Below are 8,999 nucleotides of genomic sequence, written 5' to 3'. Positions count from 1 at the left end.
GCATGTAGTCAGACTTTTTTTCGCAATAAGCGTTCAAGTTTAGAAAAAAGAATTAATGAAATATGACCGAATTGCAACACTAGGCTCAGTGGTATTAGAGCCGCGATTAAAGAACAAGAGAGAATATCCAGCGCGGCTTCCAAGGGTCATTTCGTCTTTTTTTTTTTTCCAGGCGTAGTAATGAACTAGCGCATTCGATTGTGCCCTGTCTGCAAATCACCACGCTCTATCTTTTCGCTATTGCCGCCAGTTCAGTTTCGCATTCACGTACACGAGTGTTTCAAGCGTACATTGTTGCACAAGCCTAATTAGAGGAAAGAAAAGTTCGTTAATCACAACCAGGCACCAATGTTTTTAGCTGAGCGGGATGGCCGAAAACTAATGAACGACAGAGTTAAAAACAGAAAAGCAACGCTTGGCTGCGCTTCTTTCATGCCTTTTCTTTTTGTTTTCATTTTAGCCATGCTCGGGAACAATATACGCATTCTTCCCTGGTCTTACTGTTTGCCATGTTGTAAGAATGTAACTATTTCATCAATTCTCTTTCAGAAAAAGAATTTATTGAGAACCAAAAGAAAGTACGCCCTTGAATTGATTTGATTTGATTATAAATTTTACGCGCCAGTGCGACACAGTTGGTCGTGAGGCAAGCCCTATAGGAGAAAGCTCTGGAATATTTTTAAGTCAACGACGCATCTTTACAACGGATGAAAATTTTTCTGTCCGGTCGTTGCCGCCTTTCATCCCCCGAAAAATGCAGACGCTGCGGCCGGCTAGCAACCCATGACTTTGCGCTTATATGAGGCTGTCGCGGTAAAAAGTGATTTCATAGTTTTAGACTACCCCCAATGCGGTAAAGTTGAATGTTATGTCGGTCTACGCAGGCGGGATTCAACACGCCGTGTTTTGACGTCTTCACTTTGCACCCGTGGGCCGCAGCCTTCCTGTTCGAGAGGTACAGCCGTACTGGCACAGAGGGAGTCCTATAGAGAGAAATTATGCCGTGTGCACAACTGAAGCCGTTGAACTGTTTATATCTCATCGCGCCTTGTGGCCATATCTCAGAGCCTTGGAATAAGATCACTATATCTTCCAGAGTGTCGGAATACAAAATACGAACTTCGAGCACTTTCCGTAAAATATGACAAACGATATAGAGTCAAGCAACCTTATAATGCACCTGATGTTCGAGCAGATCGCTTTTGCGGTGTCCGAAATTCGTAGTAACTGGAATTGCCACATTAAAGCCCAAATTACTCAGTGAGGCAGAAGCGGTATTTATTGCAAAAAGTGGGCTATGCTCGTTAGCTTCAACAAAGTAGACTTGAATAAAGTGCTTTCTAAGCTCTACATCGCGGGTCTCTTGATCCTTGTTAAGACCCCTGCTGTCAACGAAATGGTTTAGGGACGCGATACAACTCATCATCGTTGAAGAGTTCACGGAAATTGATGGTAGGTTGGTTTCGACGTCCTCACCTTCATCAGAGTTCTGCCCGTCGGGCAGTGCTCATACTTCACTTCAATAGTTTCTTCGACACGTGGCTCGTCCATGTCGGCGTCGTCACCCGCAACAACGAAGTCCGCCCACGCAATATCAGGTCCAGCCAGCTATGCATCAAGCAAGCGTTGCCATGAATTGGCATGCGTCTGATCACATGTATTTTCGACACATGACTCTCCTGGGCTCCTGCAGCGACCAAGCTATCCAAAGGTACTGACTGCACTCCATTTAGAAGGGTCAGGGTTCGGGCTAGTGGGTAGTCAACATGAGGATCCATAGCGCACAAAATTGAAGGGACACAACACAAGCGCTTGTGTTGTGTCCCTTCAATTTTGTGCGCTATGGATCCTCATGTTGACTCCATTTAGGCTGCCATGTGACCCGCTCGCCCAGCCAGCAGACAGGCATACTACGTGACTTGTATTCCCACTTCCCCAATTGGTGTCACTGATCACCTACCTTGCGCAGTAATTTCGATTTCAGTGCAGCCCCTGCATCGTGCCCAGCACCCTTCTGCTCCCAATTTCGCCGCCTTATTTTCCTGTGTAGGTCGCCACGTTTTTTCAGAGTCCGGGAGGGGTTTTTCGCTCACCTGCGGGTAGCAGTGATCTTCCGAGTGTGGAGGCGAGTTATGGCGCCCGCTTGTTCGCTATAACCGAGTGGTGCGGCTGCATTACACTGTATGTGAGATGCCGCACCATTGACTTAAAAAAACATTTTGACGGCAGCTCTGCCACCATTGTTTATAAGCAAGTGTTCGTTGTAAGTGCGGTCGCTGTAAGTTTGCTCGAGTGTATATATCCATTGCAGCACCGCCAAGAATGCATCAACGATAATATTTCGACAAAGAGGCAAGAACGCGAACCATCTATGCGTGACCGACTATGTCAACTATTTTTTTCCGTTTTCTGTAACAGCAAGCATACTACCACAAATGCTATTTCTTTAGATATTGAGCCATAACCATCTATAAGGTTTTAGAGGTTGTCCTTTGAGATCAAATAAAAGCAGGAAAATATTACCAGGCGTAAATAACTCGGCTGACTAGCAGGTGATGCCTTTGTCTAAAGCAATACTACCTGTCATGAATCCTACGGGCTTCATCTCCGAAATACGAAGAGATCAAGCGGTCGCTTAATTACAGGATCAAACGTCTCTATCACAAGTGTCATTAAGAGATAATGGTAATCACGTCGCCGCTTTTCTGTTCGCGTACCGGGCCTCACGGACGACTTCGCCACTGTTTTCGGAAGAAGAGCTATCGCGGCATGGATCTGCAGCAACACGGGAACAGGTAGCCAGTCATGGGCCGCATGGCCGCCGACATAAACGCGTGCAAGATGCAGAAATTGAGACCTGGACAAAGAACATATTCTTTACGTTTCTCGAATGACATGAAGTCACGAAACTATGATGCTACACCATTACTTTGCAGTTTGTTTTGTGACTTTTCCTCCATCTCACTGTAAAGAAGAAGAAAACAAAGCGTCCGCAAAGTCTATACAAACGTGCAAAATGAATCGTATTAGGACGCCTCCGCGCGGTTATGGCGCGTCTCTGAAAGGTGTCATGGCTTAACGAGCCGCTGGCGTGACGGCCAGTGCACGGCGGGAAATGCGTTGGCCAGCTGACTGCTTTCCTCGCTGCTTTCTCAACTCCGACGTAAAGGCCCGACCTTTCCTTCCTCTCCTTCTATGCTCAAACAAACGGACGCCCACTGTGGCGAAGTACTGGTTGTTTACTCACTTGAGACGAGCCAAAACTACGTTTCGAATTCTTTTCATCTTGGGGGTGGAGCCGGCATATGCCTTCTCTGCCGGGGAGCCCGAAGTCACGAGTATGCGTCTTCGTGGTAGGATGGTCTTGAGGAACATCCTTGCAGTTACCAGTAAGCTGTCCCTTTTTGTTTGTTTGTTTGCTTGTTTGTTTGCTTGTTTGTTTGTTTTATGCACAGCAGCAGATTTCTCTCCACTGAGTACGGAGTTCAACGACAGCTAGGGGGCTAAGAATTAAATGCCAATACAGAGTTATAACAATGACAGCTTCAATAAAGGAGTGCTTGGTGGCGGGAGATACTGTGCTGATTCGTGGCTTCTTCTCTCTAATGAAAATTACATTTACAAGTGACCGGCGTTGTTACTTGAGGTTAAGAAGACGCTTTAGTCAAATGAGAACACAGCTTATGAAAAGTTCCCTCACCTTGGTGTGAAACTTGTCACCCTGCTAAGAAGTGCAGTCAGTCAGAAATAGAAGGCAGCTGAAGCGTTCACAGCACAAAAAATAAAGCAGGTGAGGACGCAAGAATACAGCTCGCAGCCTTTTTACAAGACTCTACAAGGTGCTCAAAGAAGTTGCTTAAGAATGTCTACCGGAACACCTATTATGAATTCGAATTCACAAGTGATCCCCAGGCCGAGGTCCAAATAGTTGACTCTTGTGTAAACCGGAGTTACCAAAGGGATTCGTGTAATACAAACAGATCTACCGATTTCTAGTGCGAGATGAATGGTGCTGGTAGCCAGAAGTTTGAACTAGCCGCCGTACAGGATCAGTGCTGTCGTCGTCACTCAGTTATTTTGGAAACTACATGCGTGCGACTAGCCCGCACTGTCTGAGGGCCTTTTAACATCGCAAGTACTAATGCTGACTACGGATTTTCGAAGTTGCTCGCTGTGAACACAAGCACGCTTGCACAATCAAGTCAACAAGGTGAGCAATCATACTGCAATAAACACCTGTACATGGCACGTGTTCAAATGAAGAAAAAAAATATTGGTGCTGTTTACGTCTTCACCCCTTTTACAAAGCATGAAAATTTTGTTCGCCTATAATCTACATATTTAGAACCTTGATCGTACAACTATCCGAAAAACACTGACTTCTCAAAACGAAAGAAACACCGAAAAATATTCGTCCATTCTTCTCAAAAATAAACAACGAATTTTATATGGCCTAGCTATAAGCTGTTGTATAAATATGTTTTACAAGTCGTTGCATTAGTGTGAGCTAACGTCCTTAAATGAATGCCAATCTTCTTAAAATAAACTGCTGGTAGGTTCACGGCCCGCCCTGTAGGTTGCATATTTGTTCTCGAACGTTCATAATGCATACCGTCGCTATTTATGACGAACAAATGCTTACTCAACTTCTATTACGATGAAAACGAAAACAGAGTTCTCGTGATCTAGACTCCCCGGGTGTTGCTCTCCCGTGTGCTTTTCTTTTGCCTTTACTATGTACAGGTGAATACCAACCTTTACCTCCCGATTCTTGGCCGATCCCCCAGTGTGGGTATGTGCCATTCTGTCAAAGGCTACAACAACAACAACAACTACTTCGCCGCCTCAAGCCTTTTTCTCCCGCGCAAATCCTTCCTTGGCGTTCACCACCGCATCCTGGCCAATCTCCCCGCGTGGTTAAGTGTCATGCTTACTGAGGTAAACAACAACAGCAAAGAACTTGCTCTGAGCCTTCGCATTCAATTTACTGGTAACAAATTTTCGAACATTTCGACGTCCTCCGAGAAGAGTAAGTGCTAGCCACGGTCCCATCTCTATCCTCCAGCCAGCTCCCAGTAACATGCTTAACTGGGTAACGCGACCGGAGACGGAAGGTTCTCGGACGTTCATGAGACGTCCTTGAGGCGTCTGTGAGATGCCCAGGTTGGCCCGTGAGCTGGCTCGCATATCCGTTGTGGGCCCGATGACCTTAGGTGACATAATCACTGGCCAGTTGGTGAGCGCGATTATGTTTTACTAGGGATATACGGTGGCAAGTCAGCTTGCCTTTTAAGTATGTCCGTACGCAAGTTTAAAAATTTACGTGTGTCAAAAAGTACTTATATTTCCTGACTAAACCAATGACCTACAGTCAACGAACCGACTATCTAACCAGAATCTCCTGACTTGTAATATTTCAATATTCCGAAAAGTCGCGGAGGTCCGGTAAGAGATTGACCAAGGGGAAGCTCTCAACGAAAAATGCGTCAGTGAGTTCCTCGCTCTTCTCCCTTCTGACCAATTTGCAGTTTTTTTTTTCGGTACTGTTAAAAAACTGAGCTTTGGGAACTTATGTGCGCTGTTTTCTGCTAACAACTTTTTTTATTTCAATGTTTACTTCCATCTCCTATTCGTTTCCCAAACTCCTTTCTTTTCGTTTCCCTCACTTTGCGCGGTGATTGCTGATGAGGTGTCCTGATTTTGTTTTCGTGAGTTTGGGAGAATGATCGAGAGACAGAGAGACGTGGTACGCGGGACGGACGCAAAAAGCGGCAGAAAGCTTTTCATGACCCTCTAAACAGCTGGCTTTTGAACGTTTGGGATCGAGAACGTGCAGCATCTTCGTGCTTCAATATTTCCCTATTTTGCCACTAGATGTCTCGAACTGCAGAGTGCCGAATATCGCGGCGCATTTGAACCCCTTTCATGGACAACCTATAGCAGCCTTGAGAGCGCCATCTTATTTGTATGACGCAGAAAAAAAAGCGCCTCCCCTCTTTAAACCAGCCGCATGAGCTGTGAAAAAAAGAAGCGTTAAAAACAAAGCTGGCATTAATACAGCCTTTTTGTATTCCAGTTGCGTGCCTTTGTAGGAATATTTCGCCTCGTATGCCTCACATCAAGACACGGCTATGAAGGAGGGAAGGAGATAAATTGGGCCAGAAAAGGTGCAGAAAGTAAGACCACAGTAATGAGTGTTGGAATCTACTGTCATGATCCGCCCAAGTTGATCCTGCAGCAAATGCGCTGAGGTTAATTCGTACAGAGACATGTTCTGTGACAAAAGTCTAACGCCTCTGAGATTCTGAATTGTTGCATAATTTGCAAAAAAAAAAGTGTTTAGTAAGTAACGCGACTTATAAAACCAAAGTAAAAAAATAAATCCCTGATTCACGTGAAGAATGCTCAACGCTACAAAATCACTGATGGATATGGAACTCATTTCAGCACGTATGGAAGTCGGCTTAGATCGACGAAGTTGAAACATTTTAAACAGAGAAAAATAATGGATCCAAAGCTAGGATTTCCAAACATTTTGCATAATATGCCCACAGCATGTCTCTCGTGAAAGCAGGTGCTTTGCGTTGCTCGCTTGTTGATTGACTGGACCATGGCCCTCTGTCGGCCGTGCCACATCTACGGAGATATGTGATGCGTCCCTATGGAGCTTTGTTCATTTACTGTTCTCTGCACCACATTTCCAAACGCAGACCAAGTTGTTTAGGAGAGGCGCCGAATCGGCCGAGCTTTGAAGCGAGAGGATTTCTCTTTACTATCCTGCTTCCCGGAAACTCGCGCAAACTCGTATGCTTACGCATACACCAGCAAGCTATTTCTATTCAGAGAACCTCGCAACACGCAATAAAACACAGAGACGCACTAAAAGAAAAGAAAAGGGGGAGAGGGGCTTCGCTTTATCGGCGTTCCCTTTCGGCACATCAATAAATGTCCGAAGCAAATGCTAGCTAGACACTTGTACTTTCAACTGCAAGGGACAGGCCCACAAAATCTCCGATATTAAGAGACATGACAAAACACAACACACGTACACAGAGACAAAAAAAAAAAAGCGCAACGGCAGAACCAGCGTAGCTTTCCTTTATCAAGGGCTGTACATTCGAAAAAAAAAAGAGAAGTGCGGCGTCGTATTTGAAGCAGCGGTTAAATGAACCGCACAGGCGGGAAGCGTGCTTTGCTTGCAACTGTTACAAATGTCAGCCCAACACATAGCTGCTGCGCCGGCGTCCCGCATCTCACGTTTATGGCGAGTTGAAGCACTGGGTATCTGGACCCGCAAAAACACTGGTTCGAGAACTTCGCTCAGGAAACGCTAGTAGGGAACAAACTTCGCCACCGTATACTTCCGTTTATGTATTTCTCCCAAGTCTCCAAATGTTTCTTTAAGGAACATTTAAGTCATTGCTGTGAAAAACTACCAAAGTATCCAAATCAATCGACAACTATCACTTTGTTAAACCTGGTATTCGAATATAAATTCACCAATTTTTCTAGATATTTTCTACCGACACAGTAGCGAGTAATAATGCTTGCTCAATAATATGGTGCATCCCAAGAAAAACTAGCCGTCATAGCACTGAGTTTTCATACCAAACACATAAGACATTTTGCCGTCCATTTCTTTGGTGTAAAGAAATTTAATGCCTTAACTTCAACAAGAGCACGAGAGGAAAGACACTATATTTGAGTGGGATCTATATATTCACCAGCTGGTTCTAATACTAACAGGAAGCTAAAACCGTCAAGGAGATAGTTAACTAGATTAGGGATCTAACACGTAGCGTGAATGTAGTAAGCAAATTGGTGCGAATGAGGCGGAAATTGCATTATAGTAGATGAGGCTGCAATCATAACCTAATATCTTTTGTTGCCGGAATTCTCGGAAAGAAATACAACCGCAGAACACCAAGAGAACGTGGCTTAGCACGCTAGTCTTAATTGTGCGAGTATTGAACAGAAACGCTGCCTGGCAGATTTGGAGTGATCAAAAAAGTGCGTGCCCGGTGCAGTGGCTTCGTTTTATTCAGGCCGTTCGGTCTCCCCTGCGGAATCAGCGAATCGCGTAATTTGTGGGGTCGGCAGTTCCAGCTCGGTAATTTTGCCATCCCCGCAGGTGCTCTTCCTGTTCATTGTCTTGCTTCAAAGAAACAGCGCTTACTGCCCGGGCCTAATCAGTCAATTAAGATGATCACTATTTCTAATCCTCTGAGCCTGATGCCTACAGGGCCTCTTTTACATTTCATCCCTGTTTTCTTGTGACAAAGTATTCAGCGGCTTTATTCTCAACCGCTTGCAAGCACCTATAGTGAGGTTTCTACTCTGAGGAGACATTCTATATAATAATCAGAAGTACTGGGGTGAATACTAAAAGGTGTATTAGATTTCATCCGAGGAAGTAATTACTCAACAGAATCCACATGCGCAAAGCCTTGCGGCTCAGAAGAAAGCTATAAGGCTTGCTCTGAATCTTCCTTGTTGTAGAAATAAATTGGCCTTGTTCCCGAATTCAACCCGAAACCCGATTTACCTGTGCTATCGAGAATGGCAGAAAGATGATAGGCGAAGTCGAATAGATCAATAATGTGAAGGGTGAACGATGCTCTTCAAAATATATTTCAGCGTAAAAATGTACGGGGAGTAGATATCTACTGAGAGTAATCCTTCATTCTTATGTATGTTTAGCATGTAACTTGAGCAAGCCACCGCTTTCTCCGGCGCACGTTCCGCCGATAACCCGCGTTCCTCTGGGCTTCTCTGCACACCCTAAACACAAATAAGCTTATATGGGAGAAAAAGAGAGTAAAGCTGTCCTCTAGCGCACTCCCTTTTAAAAAAGAGAGTATGCTGGAGGACAGCATCGTCATTTTTTACTCCTTTCAGTTTAGAGTGTTGTGGGCTGCCGGTTCGATCACGGCTTGAATTCGCAGAATGCTTGTAAACATTTTAAGTAAACTGAATATCTTGGGCCTTACATGGCGGTA

This window comes from Amblyomma mixtum, chromosome 5, assembly GCF_055824585.1.
Source record: "Amblyomma mixtum isolate Tamu chromosome 5, ASM5582458v1, whole genome shotgun sequence".
NCBI lineage: Eukaryota > Metazoa > Arthropoda > Arachnida > Ixodida > Ixodidae > Amblyomma > Amblyomma mixtum.
The sequence above is the reverse complement of the archived record's forward strand: the minus strand, read 5'-3'. Positions refer to the sequence as shown.